Source organism: Neofelis nebulosa, chromosome 14 (genome assembly GCF_028018385.1).
Source record: "Neofelis nebulosa isolate mNeoNeb1 chromosome 14, mNeoNeb1.pri, whole genome shotgun sequence".
Taxonomy (NCBI): domain Eukaryota; kingdom Metazoa; phylum Chordata; class Mammalia; order Carnivora; family Felidae; genus Neofelis; species Neofelis nebulosa.
The window spans coordinates 41,648,873-41,673,059 of record NC_080795.1 but is presented as its reverse complement, the minus strand read 5'-3'; the positions used below and the strand labels follow the sequence as shown (position 1 = coordinate 41,673,059).

General features: G+C 41.3%; 1 protein-coding gene across 1 annotated transcript in view; it reads left to right on the top strand.

Moving 5' to 3' along the window:
- The window catches only part of TP53INP1 (tumor protein p53 inducible nuclear protein 1), a 156,585-nt gene that overhangs the window by 64,466 nt on the left and 67,932 nt on the right, over window positions 1-24,187 (top strand). Inside the window, exon 3 of the mRNA XM_058698623.1 lies at window positions 2,802-2,947. The gene's annotated coding sequence lies outside the window, so the exon portion shown is untranslated. The remainder of the gene's footprint in view (window positions 1-2,801; window positions 2,948-24,187) is intronic.

The following is a 24,187-nucleotide window of genomic DNA, read 5'->3' as shown; positions in this document are numbered from 1 at the left end:
TGAGGTACTGGAGGTTCGTTAGGACTTCAACATATGAATTTGGGGGAAACACAATTCAAGCCCATAACAACTACGGCATTCTGCTACCAGGCGAAGAGTGTGTGTGTGCGTGGAGGTGGGGCTAGTGTTCCACAAAAGAAAACTGCATGTGCACAAGCCCCGAATCAGTAAAGGGTCCGGTGCATTCAAAGAGTGAAAGCCTTGCAGCTGGCATTTACCGAATGTGCAGGAGGGTGGACCACGTGAAAATGGAGAGGTAAGCAGGAACCTTGGTGCTGTGATCTTTTGTAGGCCAAGTTGAGAATTGAGGATTTTAAGTGCACAAGGAAGGCCCTGGAGGGATTAAAGCAGGGGTTTGGCCTAATCCAAAAACTCAGATTTTAGAAGACAGCTCTGGTGCGTATTTGGAGAATAGACTGGAAGCAGGAGGACTGGTTAGGAGCTTCTGCTTGGAGCCTGGGCCAGTGTTGTTGGGGACGTGGACAGGTGTGGCAGTGGAGATGGAGAAAAGTGGGTGAATATCATGTGGTGAAGGTAGCACCAGCGGAACTTGCTGATGCACAGAAGGGGTCAGAGAAAGGATGCTTCCTGCTTCCTCCACCTGGCAGAACCCTTTTTGTACATGTATTCCCCTTCCTCCCTTAGAAGAGCCAGGTACCATCCTCAGCCCACAGACGTACATCTTACAAAGGAACCTAAGCGTGGTATTTCCACTCCCATCACCAGTGATTGGTCCAGGCCAGTGCATGTTTCCCTGCTCTGGTCAATGACACTGAAGAAAAAGTCTACTGTGGGGCTTCTGAGAAATTTGCCTCAGTAATAAAGGTACAATGTACAATTTCACTTATGAAATATTATTGCCAAAAAGGTTTAACAGAAGTCTAATTAAGCTTCTAAATATAATTTTGAAGTTCACAAGAAATATAAAGATAAGAGGAACAAGATAAATGGCATCATGAGGAAATATATCAGAATAATTCAAAAGAAAAACACAATGTCATGAGAAATGAATTGGGGGAATGTTCTAAATTTTAAAAGACCAAAGAAATATCACGGCACCTGGGCAGCTCAGTCAGTTAAGTGTCCGACTTCAGCTCAGGCCATGATCTCACTGTTTGTGGGTTCGAGCCCCGCATCGAACTCTGTGCTGACAGCTGAGAGCCTGGAGCCTGCTTCAGATTCTGTGTCTCCCCCTCTCTCTGCCCCTCACCTGCTTGCACTCTGTCTCTCTCTCTCTCTCTCTCTCTCAAAAATAAATAAACTTAAAAAAAAAAAAAAAGACCAAAGAAATATAAAACCAAATGCAGTGTATGCAACTTGATTGGATTCTGGTTTGAAAAAGATAAGCTATAAAATATATTTTAGGGACTAATGAGGAAATTTGAACATAGACTGTATATTAAGTGATATTAGGGAGTTACTGTTAATTTGTCTTAGGTATGCTGTTGTTGTGGATCTTTAGGAGACATATATATTCTTAGGAAATACAGGCTGAATCATGTAGGTGTACAGTGTCATGATGTCTGCAACTTACTGTCAAATGATACAGGAAAAAGAGTGAAGGTGGGAGGCTAAGCAATTGTGCCGTGTGGCAAATGTCATCAGTTGTTGAATCTAGGTAGAATGTATATGGGTCGCCATTGTACCACTCCCAACTTTTCTGTACATTTAAAATTTTTCAAAATGAAGAGATGAGGGGTCAGAGAGACACAAGGAAGACACATACCTCTTCTTCCTCTGGATGTTGTCAGTTTTGAATGTGATGCTCGTGACTGAAGCAGCCATCATGCAGCCATGAGGGAAACTAGCGTGGAGCATCTAGCTGAAATGCTGACCTGGCCCTGGAGCCCTGCTGACATTAGCAGTAGATGCATTTTCGGCCATTGGAGCTGCCTTCCTCCTAACTTTCTGTTATGTGAAAGAATCCATATTCCTTACTATTTAAGCATTTTGAGTTGAGCCATTATCTCTAGTGGAGACAGGAAAAAATACTAAAAATAGAGTAGTCAGGGAGGCAGCAGGGAAGCCAGGAGACAATGGTGGTAGAGATATAAATCATAAGTTGTATACAGTTTTGCTCTCTGCTTATCACAGTATAACATGAATTTTCCCATATCATTAAGATTTACTTATGAACATTTTTATTCTTTTGGAATAAGTAATATATTCCTGTGTTAAATATGGCCACAGATTTTTTTGCAGCTACTCTCATCAGAGGTGGTCTATTCCCCACCCCCTTGAAGCTGAGCTGGTTGGGTTTTGTTTTTGGTGTTTTTTTTTAAGCACAGTTAACATACAGTGTTATATTAGTTCAGTTCTACAATACAGTGATTCAACAACCCTGTACATTACTCAGTGCCCAGCACGGTAAGTATAGTCGTCATCTGTCACCATACAACGTTATTACAATATTACTGATTATATTTCCTGTGCTGTACTTTTCATCTCTATATTAATTTATTTTATACAGAAGTTTGTACCTCTTAATCCCCTTTATATATTTCACCCATTACCCCCACCAACCTCTCCTCTGGCAACCACCAGTTTGTTCTCTGTATTAAAGCATCTGTTTAGTTTTGGGGCACCTGGGTGGCTCAGTAGGTTAAGCGTCCGACTTTGGCTCAGGGCATGATCTCGAAGTTTGTGAGTTCAAGCCCAGTGACGGGTTCTGTGCTGACAGTGTGGAGCCTGGAGCCTGTAACCTGCTTCAGATTCTGTGTGTGTGTGTGTCTCTCTCTCTGCCCCTCCCCCACTCATGCGCGCTGTCTTTCTCTCTCTCAAAAATTAAACATTAAAAAAAGAAAATTAAAAGTGGATGTTCCAGCCCCTTCGGATGTACTGCAACCCTGACAACTTCACTGCAACTGCATGAGAGACCCTGTGCCACAGCTCCCCAGAGCCACCCGGCAAAGCGGCTTCCCAATCCTTGGCCCTCAGAAACCCTGAGGTATTAAATATCAGTTGTTTTAGCCCATTAAGGTTTAGGATAATTCATTATATGGCCATGAATACTAATACAGTCATTTCCTTTATTTACATACATATATACAAATATGAACATAGATTCTACTCTCTCCCCACCTTTTCATATAAAAGATAGTATATTGTTCACATTATGACATTAGCATAATTTCTCTTATAGGTATTTCCATAGAAGGCCATAGTGAGTTTCACCAATTTTTTATAGGTACATACTGATTAATTTAACCGGTCTTCTAGTGGGAAACACTTGTTTTTTTTCTATTCATTTCCTGTGACAACTGGCACTGAAATTATTAGCTTTGTACATTACTTTTGTATGCTAATGTATAAATAAATTCCCAGAAGTACAATTTCTGGGTCAAAATTGTGTTTTTGATAGATGCTGCTAAGTTCCCTTGATAAGGTTTATGGCATTTTGCACTCCTACTAGATGTGAGAGAACCCAGTTCTCTCAAAAGTTTTGACATTTTTGCCAATTGGATAAGTTAAAAAGTAGTATTTCAGTATAATTTTAATTTACATTTCTATTATTCAGAGGGAAGATGAGCATTTTTTCATAGTTTTAGAATTACTCTTATATCATTTCCTGTAGACTGTCTTTTCATAAGCTTTGCTCACTTTTCTATAGGTTACAGGCCTTCTGTATTGCTTTGTAGGAGCTCTGTGTACATGAGGGAGATTAGTCCTATGTCTGGGACATAGATCACAACTTTTTTCCCAGTTTGTTGTGGCTTTGACTTTTCCTGTAAAATCTTCCCATGTAGAAATTTTGTAATATATTTGTATTTAGTCAGACTTTATCAATACTTACTTTCAATGCTTCTGGATTTTGAATCATCATTATAAAGACCTTCCCATTAAATTTTTTTTAATTATTGTTTGTTTTCTTCTAGTACTTCTATACTTTTAACTTCTGGGTTTTTTTCTTTCTTGGCTTTTTGTTTGTTTGTTTTGGAGGAAATAAATGTTGCAAAGCATGGATCCAACTTTTTTCTTTCTATCTAGTTCATCATTTATTCATCAGTCCACCTTTTCCCCCTTTGACTTGAGATGCTTCCTCTTTCATGGAATGAACTAATGTATGTGTTTTCTGTGTATACTGTTCCATTTGTCTATTAGTATTCTAGCACTGTACTCTCTTACCTATTGCAAGTTTAAAATATGTTTTCATATGTATCTGGTAATACTGGTTCTTTCTCATTGCTTTTTTTCCCTTGCCAGTATTTTCCTGGCCATTCTTATTTATTTTTCCATTTGAATTTTAGGATCAGTTTTTCTATTAAAAAAATTCTAAAGTTATTTTTTTAGTTATGTTAAATTTATATCTAACTTACAAAAATAGGTATTTTGATTATATTGAGCCTTCATAAACATTTTTGATGACAATGTTATTACTTATCTTACTGATAACACCATTGACTTAACTGTGCTCTTGTTATTTGATCCTTATGTTTTCCCCAATTTTTGATTTTATAAATAATTCTTAGGTGAACCACTGTAGTTGAATCTCTGTGCATATCTGTGATTATTACCTTGTGATAAATTCCTAGAAGTAAAATCACTAGTCAAATGCTGTGAACTTTTGAGACGTCTGACATTGTCACGATTCTTACCAAAGAAATTATGTCTTCCCACAAAATGTGGATGAAAGTCATAGATTTATTAATTCTTTTTAAGAACTTTAATACAGAGCTGTGAACTTTATTTTATTTAATTTGTTTATTTTTATTTGTTTTTGAGAGAGAGAGACAGGGGAGGGGCACAGGGGAGAGTGGGGACAGAGGATCCCAAGTGGGGTCTGCACTGACAGCACTTGAGCCAGATGCAGAACTTGAACTCATGAACCATGAGATCGTGATCTGAATTGAAGTCGGACGCTCAACCAACTGAGCCACCCAAGTGCCCCAGATCTATTAAATTTTTTAACACTCTTCCTATGTTAACATGTCAAAGTGATATCTCACTTTTATTTTTCATTTATTTAATCATCAGTGAAATAGGACATTTTTTGTTTACTACGTATTTATATTTGATTTCTAGTGATTTATTGTCAACATCCTTACTCATTGTTTTTTTTGTTAAAAACCTAGTAGTTTATTTCAAAGTATAATTTTTTTTTCCTTACCCATTTTAATGCTGATGGTCTTAATGTTTTTCTTTTTGATCTGTATGAGCTTTTATATATTAAGGCTCTCAAATCTATTAAGTCTTATATTTGTGTCAACTACGTTAACACTTTATTTTTTGTTGTTTATAATATGGTTTTTTGTGTCAATTTTTTTTTTTTTTTATTTTAAAACACATACTCACTGAGGGGTGTCTGGGTGGCTCAGTCGGTTGAGCGTCCAGCTTCTGCTCAGGTCATGATCTCGCCATTCATGGGTTTGAGCCCCGCGTTGGACTCTGTGCTGACAGCTCAGAGCCTGGAGCCTACTTCAGATTCTGTCTCCCTCTCTTCCTGCCCCTTCCCTGCTCGCACTGTCTCTCTCTCTCTCTCAAAATGAATAAACGTTAAAAAAAAAGAAGTTTTAAAATACATACTCACTGAATGAATTAAATAATACAGAAATAATATAGTAAGTATAGTAATAAGTGATAATATAGTAAAAAGTAAATTTTTTCTTTGCCCCAACCCTCTCACTTCTGCTTTGTGTGGTGATGTTTTTTAACATTCAAGATTTTAAGCTTTCTTTGTTGTCAAATATATATAATTCTTACTTTCTTAATTTCTTCCATTAGTTTATGCTCAGAAAGACGTTCCCATACTGAAATCAGAGGTAGAGGGGAGCCAAAGTGAGTATAGAAAAACCAGTAGGTGGGATATTGAGGTTGTCTGGGCAAGAGATTATTGTGGCTTGGACTGGGATGATGGTAGAGGACATAAAAAGAAATGGACAGATCAATATATAATTTGGAGATTGACTTGCTGACAGACTGATGGGGAAAAGTAGTGGAGAGGAGAGAAATAAATGATGGTTCCTGTAGTTTTGGCATATACAACTGTTGGAATGGGGTTATCTTTTTCACATTCCTAAGCTGAAGAATGTGAAGTCTTTATGATACTTTCTCAGTGATATTCATTGACAAGTGATCCCCTTTTGCAGGGTCCTTAAATACAGGCCAACATATCCTTGGTCTGGTTATTATTTTTTTTTAACATGCCATATTTTAATGTGCCTGGCTACTTAGTAGGAATGTTCTTTTGTTTACAAAGTGTTTTTGAGTTTGTCTCTTGTTCTCATTGATGACTCTTACCTAGGTACTAATATGGGCTAAGGTTTTCCATTCCCTAGTCAGTGAGAGCCTCAGAAAGAATGTTTGGAGCACTGGAGGATCGAAAACATGGGCGGGGAGGTATTTCTCAGTGCTCTCTGCTGTTATCAGATTGTTGCAATGAGGGCTCTCAGGCAGTTCCTGAGGGCTGGTGCTGCAAAACTCACCACCTCCTTTTATTTCAACACAGGGGTCATCAAAGGAGAACCTAGTTTATGAGTGTGTGGCCTGGAATAGCTAGTTTGGAACTAATCAGTAAAAACACAGTCAGCAGGTTTGTTGTTGATATCCTTATTGTGCAGAACAGTGCTCAGTGAAGCTTCTAGTCCTCCTTGAACTCCACAAACAGGTTCAGGGGACACTGTCGTTTTAGTACATCACAGCAACATCAGAGTCCCTACCATAGGGGAAGAAATAAAGGTGATGGCCTCTGATGCCCCCACCCTATACAATCAGTCTGATGACTGCATATGACCACTCTCCCTTAATGACCCAGAGAAGCCCTCTCTAACTTCCTGCCAGAAGGACACACACCTAGTTGTTTTTCTGAGAGTCACAGTGGCTTCTGTGGAGCTATGCTCTACACATGCTTCCTCCTGATTCTTCTAGCAACCAGTAGCACAGGCCAACAGGGGGAAAGGTTCATTAGAGTTAGAAATGTAGTCTGTGGTCTTAGAACAGCTTTTCTGGGCAAAAGTAACTGATCCTTCTAGGGAAATGAGCAGTCTACGTCTTTGAAAAATTACATTCTAGCTGATCCACAATTCTATTGCATAATCATGGGTCACACCTGCAGCCAAATTAAATATGTTTGTCACTAGGATATTTCCATCTGGCAAACAAAATACTGTGGTATTATACTGCTCCCTCTTCCTGGAATGTCCTTGTGTGCTATATCTTCAAGGAGGCCATTTGGCCATGTTCCCAAATCCCTGGCCTTTGACCAGCCACCTCCTGCCTCTGCAGACTCCCAAGAGAACTATGTGGAGGGACAGTCCTGGCAAATGAACATTGTTTTTTACACTGTTTATACAAGCCTCACTGCTAAGCTTGTCTGGATCACTTCAGTAACAAAAAGAGACATAGACAAACCCAACATAAATGGTGGGACCCAAAATCTAGGTCAAAGTGATAAAGCTGCAGCCCTGTGCTTTCCTGAGAAAGCAGGGGTGCAGGAAGAGACTCTCAATCTTATCCTTGTCATCAGTGTCCTAATGCTCTTTTCCCACCTCATGAACGTCTACTCATTCTATGAACCCCAATGCAGAAGCCTCTTCCTTTCTGAGTTTTCCATGACCACAGCCCCATCCAAGAAGAATGAGTGGTTCCTTCATTTGTGATCCTGTTTATGTTTCTCCTTGATCACTGTACTAGGTCTTATTGTGGTGATCTGTTTATTTGGCCCTCTTCCCAGACACCAAAGGTAGACTCTGTCTTACTCCCCCTTTTATTTCCAGTGCCTGGCCAAGTGCCCGGCCTTGGGAGGTGTTTGGTGTAGTGTGCTGAAAGCCATGTCTTTTGGCACTGGAAACAAGGCACCTGGTTGTACAAAGTGTGCAGTGCACAAACATGCTGGGCCAAGGTGGTGAGTGGGGCTGGTGTGGGCTGCTTTGGGGCTGTCTCTGCGGAAAGGGAGCCTAGTTTTTCACACAGAGGCACTAGCTGGCAGGGCTGTCTGAGCCCAGAAGGGGTACTTCCTAATTTGCACCAAGACACTACATAGGCTTGCAGTCTTCCCGATTGCAGACCCAGGCAAACCAGACCCAGCAGAATGGCAGAATATGAAGAAATTCAAGCTTGAAAGGAGTAGTTTCCCTTGTGAAAAGTTTCCACTACTCATTTAATAGGCAAGCCTTACAGTTACCTGATTTTGGAGAACTTATTGTCAATTATGAATAAGAAGAATTTGAATGTATTATGCTTTTCAGTGTAGTGTATTTAGTTCTTTCTCTTCAATTACAATTTTTAAAATGTATAAAATTATACAATTTTAGGCCTGAAAGTTATCTATTGATTTTTTTTTTGAGCTTTTAATACTGTCTCTATGCTCAGTATGGACTAGGCACCAAAAACTGTAATAAAAATTGACCAGTGTCAAATAACTATTTGGTGGCAGGTTTTTCATTTGCTAAAAGGGCATTTACCATACAATTCTATCAGAAACAAGAGGCAAAGTGGTCACTATGTTAATGCAATTGGAATTTTATCCATCTCACTCTTTGGTTTCCACTGTGGTCTTATATTGTCAATTTTTCAATGCAGAAGCTGTCATTTCTTTAGTCCATCCCCCTTTTATCTGTTCACACCTACCTACTAAAAATAGACTATCAATCATTTGGGGGATATCATTACTAGATTGGGAGAACCTTGAGGAAAGGAAGTAAGTCTCAATCTTATTTGTTTTTATCTAGTTGTTCAATAAATCTTTTTATTTTATTTATTTTATTTTTTAAAATGTTTATTTTTGAGAGAGAGAGTGAGAGTGGAAGAGGTGCCGGGGGTGGGTGGACAGAGGATCCAAAGCAGGCTCCACGCTGACAGCAGCAAGCCCGATGTGGGACTTGAACTCACAAACTATAGTGAGACTATGAGCTGAAGTCAGATGCTCAACCATCTGGGCCACCCAGACCCTCAATAAATCTTTTTAAAATGAAAGTAATGAATGGCGGCATTAATGAATGAATGAGTAGGAGGTAATGAGAAGTGACAAGAAGGCTTACACTCTTATCTGTGATATTTTATTTAACAAATGTCACAATATTAAATTATTTAAATTTTTTTTGACATTTATTCATTTTTGAGAGACAGAGAGAGACAGAGTGCAAGAGGGAGAGGAGCAGAGAGAGAGGGAAACACAGAATGTGAAGCAGGCTCCAGGCTCCGAGCCACCAGCACAGAGCCCAACACGGGGCTCGAACCCACCAACCGCAAGATCATGACCTGAGCCGAAGTCGGACACCCAGCCAACTGAGCCACCCAGACGCCCCAAAATATTAACATTTTCTAAATCAGGGTGGTGGATATATGGATACACATTATCTTTTTCTCCATGGTGTTTTTCATATTTCAAAATTTCTAGATTTTTAAAAACCAAGATGAGTAATAGAGGTGATAGCAGTATGACAAAAGTGCCTTTCTTTAAGGATCTCATTACTTAATTAGGGAGTTGTTCCAAGTATGTATAATTGGACTGTACATTTTTGGGAGTTGACTGGGGAGGGGGGATAAAGCAGCAAATAACTCTGAAACTAGAAAAGCAGGAATTGACACAACTTGTCTAGTTGTCAGGGTATCCCATGAATCAGCAGATAGGCACTTTGGCATATTTTAATACATATCCAGCATCTATGAATTATGAAATATGGTCAAGAAGAACGGGATCAATCTAGGTAGCACAATACCAGCTAAATACCTGGAGGTTGGTAGAAATCCTGTAGAGACTTCTGGCAAAATATCTTTTGACCTTTCCAGTCAGATCTGTTCTTTCTCCTCTCCATCCTGCTCTCTTCCTGGAATGTTGACCTGTATGGACTACATCAGTGGATGCTCATGACTTCTGCCTTCTACATCTAACAGCGGACGCCAGTTATTTTTGCATGTACAGCTTCCTTTCCCCATTCCTTAGGTTAGAGAACCAGGGACCACCATGTATGCTCTCTCAGGGATTGTACGCTGCAGTGAGTCCCATTCATACAGACTCGAACAGGAATAAGAGTTCTGAAGCTGTACAACTTTGTGGCCCTGACGTAACTCTTTCTTTTGGTAAATGTACCTCATCTACCTAGATAGTACAATCTGTGAGTCTGCTTCCTTGCCACAGAAGTGGACATGTGATTTAGGCTAGTCAGAGAACTATCTCTAGAAACCACCACTGATTATTGTAGGACAAGGCTCATGACCCAAGGAAGCTAACGACACTCTTTGAGGGGTTGTTTGAATGGTAGGAGAGAAAGAATCTCTCCTGAGATTTCTAATACTAAGAAGCATGAAAGTCTAGAGCCTCTAGCGGTTCTTTTGCCACATAATAATAAAAGCCTACCTGCAAATAAAGTCAACACAGAGGAAAGGAGAATTGAAAGAAGTAGAAAAGGAGACAGATTGTTGATGATACAGGTTTTATCCACAGCTCTGCCTAAATTACTCATGAGCTTTTTGGTTATATGAGCTAATAACTTCCCTCCATTGCTTAGGAGAGTTTGAGTTGATTCTGTGTCACTTGCAACCCCAGGAGTCCTGGCTAAAACAGATGCATAAGCGAAACCATAAATCAGGAACTTGGAATTTGTTTTCTCCTTAACAGAAAACTCAATGTGCTGCTTTTGACAATGATGATGGCATTTTTCTGCCCACAGCCCTCTAACGGCTTCTCTTCTTTCCCAGGGAAGAAGACGACTGTCCACACATGGCCAGTTGGTCCCTATGTGGTCTGACCTTATCTCTAACCGCCCCCTTTCCTTCCCTTTGCTCACAATGCATCAGGAAACCTGACCTTGGTGATCCTTACACTTGCCACTCATGTGCTCCCACCAGAGAGTATTTGCACCTGTTCTTCCCTCTGTCTGGTCTATGCTTCTCCCAGTTATCTTCTTGACTGTATTCTGTTCTCTTTTCATATGGAAACTTCCCTCATCACCCCATCTAAAATCTGAATATCCCTCTTGGTATTAGTGTCCTAGGGCAGTCATAACAAAATACAATCTAAAAGTTTTATACAATAGAAATTTATTGTGTCACAGTTCTGGAAGCTAGAAGTCTGAGTTTAAAGTGTTGATAGAGTCAGTTCTTTTTTTTTAAATTTTTTAAAAATGTTTATTTATTTTTTAGAGAGAGAGAGAGAGAGACAGAGCATGAACCAGGGAGGGGCAGAGAGAAAGGGAGACACAAAATCCGAAGCAGGCTCCAGGCTCTGAGCTGTCAACACAGAGCCTGACATGGGGCTCGAACTCATGGACTGCAAGATCATGACCTGTGCTAAAGTCAGTCACTTACCTGACTGAGCCACCCAGGTACCCCAGAGTCAGTTTCTTCTGAAGACCCTGAGGGAGAACCTATTCCATGTCCCACTCCTAGCTTCTGGTGGTTTGCTGGCAATCTTTGATGTTCCTTGGCTTGTAGAAGCATAATCCAGATCTGTGCCTTCATCTTCATGCCGTGTTCCCCCTGTGTACATGTCTCTCTGTGTGAAATTTCCCCTTTCATAAGGACGCTTGTTATTGGATTAGGGCCCGCACTAATGGCCTTATCATGACTTGATCATCCGCAAAGATCCGATTTGCAAATAAGGTCACATTCACAGGTACTGCGAGATCAGCATATTTTGGGGGGACACAGTTCAACTCATACCACTCTTCTTATCTTGTCTTATTCTTCTTTATAGTATGTATCACCATCGACATAAACTTATGTTACCATTTTTTTTTTAATTTTTTTTAACGTTTATTTATTTTTGAGACAGAGAGAGACAGAGCATGAACGCGGGAGGGTCAGAGAGAGAGGGAGACACAGAATCTGAAACAGGCTCCAGGCTCTAAGCAGTCAGCACAGAGCCCAACGCGGGGCTCGAACTCACGGACCGCGAGATCGTGACCTGAGACAAAGTCGGACGCTTAACCGACTGAGCCACCCAGGCGCCCCTATGTTACCATTTTTTAAGTTTATTTATTGATTTTGAAAGAGAGTGAGGGAGGGACAGAGAGAAGGAGAGACAAAATCCTAAGCAGGCTCTATGCTGTCAGTGCAGAGCCCAACACAGGGCTCAATCCCACGAACCATGAGACCATGACCCGAGCTGAGATCAAGAGTCAGACACTTAACCAACTGAGCCACCCAGGTGCCCCTGTTTTTATCATTTAATGTCTCTCTCTCACCCAACTAAGATGTAAATTCCATGAACATGTGGATATAATGTTACATCCAAACTATTTAAAACAGTGCCTAAGCATATAGAAGGTATGCAATCTAATATTTGGTAAACAAGTGAATACTAAACAAGAAAATAGAGGGGCGCAGTCGGTTAAGCGTCCGACTTCAGCCAGGTCACGATCTCGCGGTCCGTGAGTTCGAGCCCCGCGTCAGGCTCTGGGCTGATGGCTGGGAGCCTGGAGCCTGTTTCCGATTCTGTGTCTCCCTCTCTCTCTGCCCCTCCCCCGTTCATGCTCTGTCTCTCTCTGTCCCAAAAATAAATAAAAAACGTTGAAAAAAAAACAAAAAACAAGAAAATAGATTCTCCAATTTAAAAATATTAAAGTCTGAGACTTCTCTTTGCAAAGTCAAGTATTTGAAGACACTAAGGCTTCTCCAGTTTCTTTGATGTGCATATTCAGAGTCTAAGACTCACTGGAGATCTATCCAAAATCTCTATCACAAACTAACAAATACCATTACTTTGAAAATAGAAGACTGGCTAGAAACACTTGGAGGAAGAATGGAATTTGGGGGTGGCAGGTTGAGAGAGGACATGTGAGAAGTGGTAGAAGTTGAATGAGGTTAAAAGTGGTCAAGTTCTTGCAAAATCTTAAAGTAGTGATCTTTATGCCTGACTTCATGACAAAAGTATGCCAGTGGCCATCGATGGAGTTACCTTGTGTTCATTACACATTAAAAAGCATTTTTTTAACATGAAAACAAGTTTTGCCTACTGAAGATATTAGGAGTGCCCCCTGTGGCATTTATTGTGATGTATTATCTGTATATAACTTTATCAAGTGGTCTTATTATTATCCATCTTTCATCTGATGCCCCCTTTGGACTGTGAGCTGAGGGGCAGGAGGTTCTGTCTTTGCTAGCCCATAGACAGTCAAAAGACAAGTGGTAAAAGAAAATATTTGTCGCATACTACACAAAAGAGAGTTAAGAGCCCTTAGTTACATAAGGCTTTTATAAATCAGTAAGAAGACAAATGAGCCAGTGGACCAAAGGAAGTGCAGGTGCCATAGAGACATTACAAGCTGCTCCATCCTGGGGGATCCCGGGGGGCTCATTCGGTTGGGCCTCTGATTCTTGATTTCAGCTCAGGTCATGATCTCACGGCTCATGGTTTAAACCCCACATCAGGCTCTGTGCTGGCAGTGCAGAACTTGCCTAGGATTCTCTCTCTTTCTCTCTCTCTCTCTCTCTCTCTCTCTCTCTCAATAAATAGACTTTTTAAAAAGTTGCTCACTATTACCAGTAGCCAGGGAAATGCAAATCAAAATAATAACAAAATTGAATTTGCCCATCTGCTTGGCAAAAGTTGAAAAGATTGATAACTTCCAGGCTGGTGAGGGTGTAGATAATCAGGAACTTTCATACTTCTGGGTGTGGGGCAGTATATGGAACTGTATGTTCAGATTTGAAATATATTGACCTTCTGTCCTAAAAATCCCATGTTTAAGAATCTATCCTATAAAAGAATCCCTCAAAATGATACATATCAATAAAACTCCCAAATTTCAATACAGGAAAGACACAGGGGTGCCCATTTGGTTTTTAAAAAATCACGAATATGCTATTTCTTGTACTTTTGAATTTATGGAGTAAAATTCCTGTTCTCTACAGAATTAATTAAATAGCACAATCAACATTTATCAAATGGCAAGTAGAGGCAAGGGATGTAGTCAGATTCCTCAAAATGCTGTTTTAGGGATTTAGTTGTGAATATTTAAGAAAATGATTCTTCAGCTTCTACCACTCCTACCCTAAATCAGTCTCTGGTGTAGGTAAACCATTAAACCCCAAAGCTGAGAAGGCAAGAAGTCAGAAGGGCGGGGAGTGTATCCAGGGCAGTAAACCTGTCAGCTTTTGCTCCCAAATGTCACTCTCTGTTTTTGCCATCCTTAGTTGTTTGTGTTTATAATAAGAAGGAGAGGGAAAAAAAAAATGTCATTAAAAAAAAAAAAAAGGGGCGCCTGGGTGGCGCAGTCGGTTAAGCGTCCGACTTCAGCCAGGTCACGATCTCGCGGTCCGTGAGTTCGAGCCCCGCGTCAGGCTCTGGGCTGATGGCTCGGAGCCTGGAGCCTGTTTCCGATTCTGTGTCTCCCTCTCTCTCTGCCCCTCCCCCGTTCATGCTCTGTCTCTCTCTGTCCCAAAAATAAATAAAAAACGTTGAAAAAAAAATGTCATTAGAAGGAGAGGGGCACCTTGGTGGCTCAGTCAGTTAAGTATCCAACTTCAGCTCATGTCATGATCTCGTGGTTTGTGGGTTCAAGCCCCGCATCGGGCTCTGTGCTGACAGCTCCGAGCCTGGAGCCTGCTTCAGATTCTGTGTCTCCCTCTTGCTCTGCCCCTCCCGCCCCCCTTGTGCTCTGTCTCTTTCTGTCTCTCAAGAATAAATAACTGGTAAAAATAATAATAATAGAAGAAGGACAAAATCCTGGGGTGCTTGGGTGGCTCAGTCAGTTGAGCATCTGACTTTGGCTCAGGTCATGATCTCACAATTTGTGAGTTGAAGTCCCGCATTGGGCTCTGTGCTGACAGCTCAGAGCCTGGAGCCTGTTTCGGATTCTCTGTCTCCCTCCCTCCCTGCCCCTCCCCTGCCTCTCTCTCAAAAACAAACATTTAAAAAAAATAAAGGAGAAAGTCCTATTTAGAGCAAGAATTTGCCACAACCACTTTCTCATATTAAGGGAGCAGCTTTATATTTCATATTTATAGCCAGGGGAAAGACCAGGTAGTAGGTAGACTCTTTGAATATAAAAGTTGACTCCTCTCACCAGGAAAGAAGAATTATTTTTATCGTACTAACTGCTCTGTGGATAAAAATGTGAGAAGAGTGGCGCCTGGGCGGCTAAGTCGGTTGAGCATCCAACTTCAGGTCAGGTCGTGATCTCATGGTTTGTGGGTTTGAGCCCTGCGTGGGGCTCTGTGCTGACAGCTCGGGAGCCTGCAGCCTGCTTTAGATTCTGTGTGTGTCTCTCTTTCTGCCCTTCTCCCACAAGCTCTTTGTCCCTCGAATAAACATTAAACAAAAATTTTTTAAAAAGTGAGAAGAAACTAGACTTCTAGGGTAAGGGAGAAGATGCTGGTCAGGGAAATGGGTGAGATTTGAGGGGTTTGAGAGTGAGGAGAGGCTCACCCAGCACAGGGCACTGGTATCCCTCTCTACCCCCGCCTCCCCACCAGCTGGGAGCAGCATAGGTTGACTGATAGCCTCCAGCTTATACCTCCTTCAGGATCTGCTGTAGGTTTTTTTGTTCTTTTGGTGTTTTTGGTTTTTGTTTTTGGAGGAGGGTATGGAGGGGTTCTGCTCTTCCCAGGGAAGTCCCCAGCAATGCCTGAGGCAAGCCCTGTACAAGAGCTAGATCTTTTCGCCAGATAAAGGGCTCTTTACCATGTAAGCTGTGCTTTGAGCATCTCTGATTTTGGCAAAGCCTTTGTCAAGTTGGCCTGGGTTGGAGGGCTCCCCCTGCCCAAGCTGGCTTGCCTCCCCTTTGTCTTCACCTTTTACTCCTCCAGAAGCCTTTTCCACCCCTTCCCCATCTCAGCACCTGCTCCCTGGAGAGCCCACTTGGCACAGCTAAAGACCCTCATTTGCAACTATAGGTGGACTCACACCAGTGGGGGTTTTTAAGACACTTAATGGAACTTTTTCTCATTTTAATTTCCAGTTCAGAATTTAAAACCAAGTAATTGCCAATCTGTTCTCTACCACACAATCACTGTGTAACCTTGAATGATGGCTGATTTTGTCTGAGCAAACAGTCGCAGATTCCCTCAGGAGCATATTCCTTTTCATTTTTTTGTTGTCAAAGAGAAATGAAAGAAATTCTAGGGGGAAATTACCTACAAATATTGCTACAAAACTTTCTAAATTTTATGAAAGTAGAATCCTAGTTTTAGAATAAGAAAAGATCTTAAACTGTGTTCCAATTAAAGTCCCTCACTTTACATTGGAGCATTTATCCATAGAGCCCTTGAAAATTATAATCTAGATCTCCAGTTACGAAAACAAACAAACAACACAAAACAACTTGGCAGCCATCTTAGTTAAAACAGTTGATGTTCCAAATAATTATACCTGTGTTTGCATTATTCAGGATTACTGTCATTCTAGGTGGTAACACCCACCTAGAGAAACTAACATTTATTAAAGGAGAACAAGAAGTTCAATCATTAGGGTCTCTTTTTTCTAATGGATATATTTTCCTTTTCATTGTTTTCAACTTACCAATTGTATTTCCTTTTTTTAAGTTTATTTATTTATTTTGAAAGAGAAAGTGTGAGTGGGGGAGGGGCAGAGAAAGAGAGAATCCCAAGTAGGCTCTGAGCTGTCAGCATAGATAGAGCCTGATATGGGGCTCGAACCCACAAACCCTGAGATCGTGACCTGAACCGAAGCTGGACTCTTAACTGACTGAGCCACCCAGACCCCCCCCCCAATTGTATTTCTTTTTTTTTTTTTTTTTTTTTTTTAATTTTTTTTCAACGTTTTTTATTTATTTTTGGGACAGAGAGAGACAGAGCATGAACGGGGGAGGTGCAGAGAGAGGGAGACACAGAATCGGAAACAGGCTCCAGGCTCCGAGCCATCAGCCCAGAGCCTGACGCGGGGCTCGAACTCACAGACCGCGAGATCGTGACCTGGCTGAAGTCGGACGCTTAACCGACTGCGCCACCCAGGCGCCCCCCCAATTGTATTTCTTAAAAAGACAATTCCAGGGGCGCCTGGTGGCTCAGTCAGTTAAGTGTCCCAACTTCAGTTCAGGTCATGATCTCACAGTCCGTGAGTTCGAGCCCCGTATTTGGCTCTCTGCTAACAACTCAGAGCTTAGAGCCTGCTTTGGATTCTGTGTCTCCCTCTCTCACCGCCCCTCCCCTGGTCTTTCTCTCCCCCTCTCTCCCTTTCTCTCTCTCAGAAAGAAATAAACATTAAAAACAAAAACAGGACAATTCTGTTTTCTTTTTCAGAAAAGCAATGCATAAGACCACTTCGCCTTTCTGGTCTATTCTATGTGCTGGGGAATTTGCAGTCATATTAATGCAATACAGTGTGTTTTGTGGGGAGAAGCATTCTTTGTTAAGAAGAAAAATTACTTTAAAAATGCATAAAATGTTTTAAAATAACATTAGTAAATAGTTATTACTTGTTTAATAAGCTTTTACATATGTTTAAGGGGAAGTTGACACTCAAAATGATTTTTCTGGGTGTGTAATAGAGAAATAATACATATCAATTCCTTTTATTCTCTAAACACTCCGTTCTCTACCCTGTTGTGTGATCTCTGCTGAAATTACATCTCCACTTGGCTCTTTCTCCTTTACAAAAAGGAGAAGCTCAACTTCAGACCCAGGCTGCTTGACCTTCATTTATCCACTTTCTGCCCCAGCTGGCCTGGAGCAGATGAGGTTACAGTGAGATTTCTTAGCCTCTTAGGATGACTCTGGTCCCTAGACCTTTCTCTGCTGCTGCTTTGAGGGTCTCTCCTGCACTACCCACCCTCTCTCTCCCATGCCACACTGACCCAGTAGTTCCCTGGACAAGATGGCTAAGGATCTAAGTCCAACTATACCTGGTTTCTATAGTTTTCCAACTATACCATGAAACAGCCAACTCATCTACAGGAAAGGGTAATTTCAGCTACAAATTACACACAGATGGTTGAGTGTCTTTCCTATGCTACTAAAATTGAGACAGAGTGTTTCCAAATCAAAGGCAGTCATTTGAGTGAACAGTATTTACTTATGTGTCCTTGTATGTGTATGTATTATATGTTGGCTAACAGTGATGGCGTCTGTGTTCACAAGCACAGAGTTCAGAATATTTCCACATTTATAATATGTATGTGTAAGTGTTAGTGAGCCCATATCATAAATGGACAATTGTTTAAATCTTAAACAGTTGAGTGGTGCCTGGGTGGCTCAGTCAGTTAAGTGGCCAACTCTTGATCTCAGCTCAAGTCATGATCTCCCAGTTCATGAGATGGAGCCCTGAATCAGGCTCTGGGCTGACAGTGCAGAGCCTGCTTGGGATTCTCTCTCTGCCTCCCTCCAGCTCTCTTGCACGTGTGACTGCTCTCTTTCTCTCTCCCAAAATAAATAAAAATAAACTTTAAAAAAAATCTTGAACAGTTTAAATGGGAACTACCCAATAACATTAATTACCGTTTTTAGTAACAGCTCAGGATAAATAGAGTTCCTTGTAAGGAGCTTGTGATCTAAACAAGATTTATCAAACCAATACTATAAAAGTTAGCTAAGAAAAGCCTAAGCTTTGGGTACCTGGGTGGCTCACCCAGTTAAACATCTGACTTTGGCTCAAGTCCTGATCTCACAGTTTGTGAGTTCAAGGCCCGCATCGGGTGAACACGCGCCCTGCTTCGGGTGAGCCCCACTTCTCTCTCCCTCTCTCTCTCTGCCCCTTGTGGGATTCTCTCTCTCTACCCACCTCCCCCACCCCACCGCCCTCACTCACTTGCTCCCCCTCTCTCTCAATAAAAGAAAGAAAGAAAGAAAGAAAGAAAGAAAGAAAGAAAGAAAGAAAGGCCTAGGCTTCAGCATCTGGGGGAGAAACTGGTCTTAGAATTTGCCCTTTGTTACACTTCCCAAGCTAGGATTATTCAAGGTTTTTCTTTACACAACTGGTAATGGATAAGACCTGATGATCATCATCTTTAATTCGCTATGTATTACTAAATAATAATGTACTTTCCCCATTATTGATTAAATATTCTCAGTTTATGGTGAGAGAAAGGAAGAGGAGAAGAAGCAGGCACAGAGCTGGAAAGCTATCTGGCCCAGTCCTTACATTTATAAAGGGGCTTGCATTTAGGCTTTTGACATTACCTCCAAAAGAGATTACACAAAAATATGCTGATGGGATTGAAATAAGACAGCCTCATCCAAATTTAAAATTGAGATCCCTGACTAAACTATATCACCTTTAGTGTACTATAGATTTTAAAAAGTAAATCTTGGGGTGCCTGCGTGTCTCAGTCAGTTAAGCATCTGATTCTTGATTTCAGCTCAGGTCATGATCTCATGGTTCATGAGATCAAGCCCTGAATTGGCCTGGACCCTGCTTGGGATTCTCTCTCTCTACTCTCTTAGCCCCTCATGTGCTTGCTCTCTCTCTCTCAAAAACAAACAAACAAACAAACAAACAAACAAACTTAATAAAGTAGCTTCTAAAAATTAAATCTTTAAATTTTCTTCTGACTAGCACAACTGTTTTGTATTGTAATTTTTTTGTGTTAAAGGCATTGATTATTAAAAATGTAAACATTCAAAACACAGTAATTTTCAAACCTCATTTAAAAAAATGCACTATACTAGGAACCTCAAAAATAATGGAGGCAACGGATCTTCAGCCTTTGAAAAGTTCTGAAATTATTTGGTTAGAATGCAAATATTTCCATGAGGTAGCAAGAGTATTTTCTTTTTTTTTTTTTTTAAGCAAGAGTATTTTCATATAAACCTAAGAAACTATAGACTAAGAAATCCAGAAAAGGAGGTTACAGGAAAGAATGAATTGTATGCTTCAAATGAAAACTCATTGCAACATTTTTTTATTGGGTTTTTTTTTTTTTTGCCTCTATATTGGATTGTGTGAATTTTAAGGGGCATTTCAATCTTACTATTTCCACATGTTAATACATATTTCAGATACATAATATCTGCACCTTAAAGCATACTTTCTCTGCATGAAGTCACTAACTTGCTTTGGTAAACTTACAGAAATAGCACGTGTGTGAAGCTGTGAATATTCAACCAGAGTAGCCTGCATGATGAACCAGTGTTCTTGGACACCTGAGGCTTGGAATGCTGAAATAAAACTTGACAGATAGAGGTGCTTTGAAAGACAGGTCTTACAGAGATGTCTTAAAGGAGAAAGGAGTGACAACTAGAATGATAAGAAAGTCAACTGTCATGACTTAGAAGGGAAGGTTAATCCTGGGCAGCAGGTCAACAGAGGTCATTATCTGAATTACAAATATTCTGAAAGGGAACTTCTTGTTTGCCCAATCCCCATAACTGCATTGTCTCCTGGGGAAGCATTTATGCTTCTTTCAGCAAATTCAGTACAGAGTAATAGAAACAACCATTTTGAGACCTCTTAATAGACTAAAATATGAAGGCAGCTGTCCAGTTGGGAAATTATATCTTTGAGACCCATAGCATTGGTTTGACCAAGGGAATTCAGAGAAGAATAGAGGAGAAAAAGATGTAAAGGGCACCAAAGGTGAAAGGAAGGTTTGAGTCTGAATTCCATCTCTGCTACAGAGTTAATGTATTCCCACTGGTGTTAACACAAGTGCCTAAGGTAAAAGCACAATAAAAGGAGGAAGGCTCATAGTGTCAGCCCCACTCTGAAGAGCCCAGAGTTCTGAGAGCTAAAATGCAAGCTACTGAGGAACAATGGCACAAGCTGTAACTTTCTAGGATTCCACAGCAGGCAGGTTGAGGAAGATTTTAAAATCTGCAGTGGTATTCCAGGAAGGAGCATAACAGCCACAACTAATGGTTTGTTTCATGGTGACCTGAAATATACTTCAAGAGAAACCCTCTGAATGTCCCTGATGTCTTTGGGTCTCTGTGTCACACCTCAAGATGTCTAGCTTGGTGAGGGTCTCACTCAGGGTGGGTGTATGCTCTGAATATATAATCTCAAGTATTCCTCATAGCAGCTCTATGAGTTGGAGAGTTTTACTCGCATTTTACAAAGTAGGAAACTGACCTCAAAAAGAGATGTCAAGTCATTTGCCCAAGGTTGGGTGGGAAAATTGGGCTTTAGATCCATCTGACCCTAAAAATGATTCTATTTCCACAGTATCTTTCTGTGTCATTCTTACTGTTACTTTACTGCTTGTAAGTTGACTTGATTTCCCCTTTCTTTAAGGGAAATCACACAGGCTTAAACCTTTGTTGACCCTTCCAAACAATCATTCCACCACTATTTATTGAGCATGTACTAAGAGCTAGGCATTGGGGTTAAAGAATGAATGAAATACAATTCCTGGCTCCAGAGAGCATGCAGTTCATACATGGAATCAGTTACTAAACTGTATAGGATTCATTTATCATATACCTCTCCCCATATTTCTCTTCTGAGTATCTGGTACGGGCCCTCACTGCCTGGACAGTAGTCTTTTAACTGGTCTTTCTGTGTTATTAGGCAGGTCACGGGAGATCTACTCACAGAGTTGTGGACAAGGTAAAGAATTCTTTTAAGCAATACGGAGACATCCAGAAACTAGTAGCAGTGGGAAACTACAACCATGCCTAGGGCCAAAATATTCCAGAGCTGCCTGCCCCTTAGGAGCTACAACCATGAAAGGAAGCAGCTGGGAAACGTCTCTCTTCTTCTGCCATTGTGATCTATTGGAGCCATGCTCTGCTCCAACTCAGAAGCCAGACGGCCAAACAGAATCAGGTCTGCAATCTGCAAGGGTCAGCCTCCCTGTACAGAGAAGTAGGGAATGGATTGGGTAAAGGCAAATGAAGAATAAGCAGCTCTCTATCTATTCATTTGCTCAGCAAATACGTACTGAATGTGTGTAGTCCATGACAGGCACAGTGCCTACAGTAGTGAACAGAACAGGTCTTTTCTTCATGGAGCTGACAGTTTGGTGAAGGCCACTGAGAATGAGCCTAATTCAAACAGAAGGAAAAGCGGTGAAGAAAAGGAACACAGGTCAATAAGAGAGTATAATAAAGGAAACTGAACCAACTTTGAGAGCCAGGGAAGGTTTCCCAGAGAAAAGGACAGGAGCTGAGAGATCAAGGAGATTAGAAAGAGGAGAGAAAGGGCTGGAGAGAGCATTTAAACACAGAAGATGGAAGGGTGAAGTGCCAGTGGTGGGAGGGAGCCAGGCTCCTCCAGAAACAAAGAGAAGCACAGGAAGGGGAATTGTGGCCTGCGTGGAGCTAGGGAGGGCAGCCAGGGCAGATCATGGGAGGCTTCATGGGCCAGGTTAAGGATTTTGGTTTATATCCTAACAGCAAGTGGGAAGCCAACAAAGCATTTTAATTCAGGAAGGGAATGAGGATGGGTGGATACAGTCAGATGCCAGAACTGGTTTGGAAGATCACTCTGGCTACAACATAGAGATTGAATTGGAGGGTGGGTAGAAACCACTTCTAGGCTATTGTGGAAGTCCAGGTGAGAGAGAATGAGAGCACGACCTATCATGGTGGCAATGGAGATGGAGGGCAGTGAAGATATGAAGAGTGACTTAGGAGCCATAACAGAACTTGGCAGTGCATTGGACATGGTGGGGCAGGGGGGGAAGGAGAGTGAAGTGCCAGGATGACTCCTAGGTTTCTGACTTGAACAAATGATTAAGGTATTCACTGAGCTAGGAAAACATGGTAGGCCAGGTTTGGGGATTGTTATCGGTTGAACTGTATCCTCTCAGAAAAGGTATGTTAAAATCTTAACTGCCAGTATCTCAGCATGTGACCTTATTTGGAAATAGGGTCTTTACAGAGGTAACCAAGTTAACATTAGTGTGGGTCCTAATCCAAAATGACTGCTGTCCTTACTAAAAGGAGAATTTGGGGAGCGCCTAGGTGGCTCAGTTAAGCGTCCAACTCTTGATTTTGGCTCAGGTCACAATCTCATGGTCTTGAGATCAAGCCCTGTGTCAGGCTCTACACAGAGCACAGAGCCTGCTTGGGATTCTCTCTGTCTCCCTCTCTTCCTGTTCCTCCCCTGCTCGCTCTCTCTCTCTCTCTCTCTCTCTCTCTCTCTCTCTCTCAAAATAAATAACCTTTTGAAAGGGGGGAGTGGATTTTGGAAAGAGACAAGCACAGAGAGAAGACCATGTGAGACACAGGGAGAACACCATCTATAGTTCAAGGCATACCTATGCTACCAGAGGCCAGGAGAGAGGCATGACACAGAATATTCCTCATTGCCCTCAGCAGGAGCCAGCCCTGCCAACACCTAGACCTCAGACTTGTAGCCTGCAAAACTGGGAGACAACAAATCTCTGTTTTTTTAAGCCACCCAGTTGGTGGTACTTTGTGATAGTAGCTCTAGGAAACTAATACAGGAAGGAAAATCAGAAATTTGACCCTGGACGAGCTGAGTTTAAGGGGCTATTTGAGAAACAGCATCACAAAGTAGTTAAGCATGGACTATGAAGCCATCTGCCTGGGTTTGAAGCTAGGCTGTGCTCCTTACCAGCTACGGGAGCACACTCACATTAATGTAAATCTGTTAGCCACAGCCCCCTCACCTGTAACTAGGAATAATATGACCTTTCTCATACGGTTGTCATGAGGAGAAAATGAGCTGAACCTAAAGCACTTAAAATGGTACCTGGCACATAGTAAGCACTACAAAAGTTTATTTACACATAGACAACACATAAAGCATCCCAATATTGAATAGAGTTGATAATAGAAGTCTGGAATTCAGAAGAGAGGAGTTGTTGTTGTTGTTGTTGTTGTTGTTGTTGTTGTTGTTGTTGTTCTTCTTCTTCTTCTTCTTCTTCTTCTTCTTCTTCTTCTTCTTCTTCTTCTTCTTCTTCTCCTTCTCCTTCTCCTTCTCCTTCTCCTTCTCCTTCTCCTTCTCCTTCTTCTTCTTCTTCTTCATTTTAGAGAGAGAGAGAGACCACACCAGTGGTGGGGAGGGGCAGAGAGAGAGAGAGAGAGAGAATCTCAACCAGGCTCCCTGCTCAGTGTAGAAATGAATGTAGGGGCTCAATCCCAAGACCCTGGGATCATGACTTGAGCCAAAATTGAGTCAGATGCTCAACACACTGAGCCACACAGGCGCCCCTCCATTTTAAAATTAGGACTCATTGGCATGTAACTGAAATCATAGGGGAAAACAAAATGGCCTAGAGAGAGAGTATGGGATGAGAAGAGGAGAGGGCTTCTGGACAAGTCTTGACAAGTCTTGACACCTACAACATTAAAACGAGATTCATCAAAGAAGTTGAATCATCAAAGGAGATAAAAAAAAAATGTCTAGAGAAAACCACAATGAAATATTATTACCTCACACCTA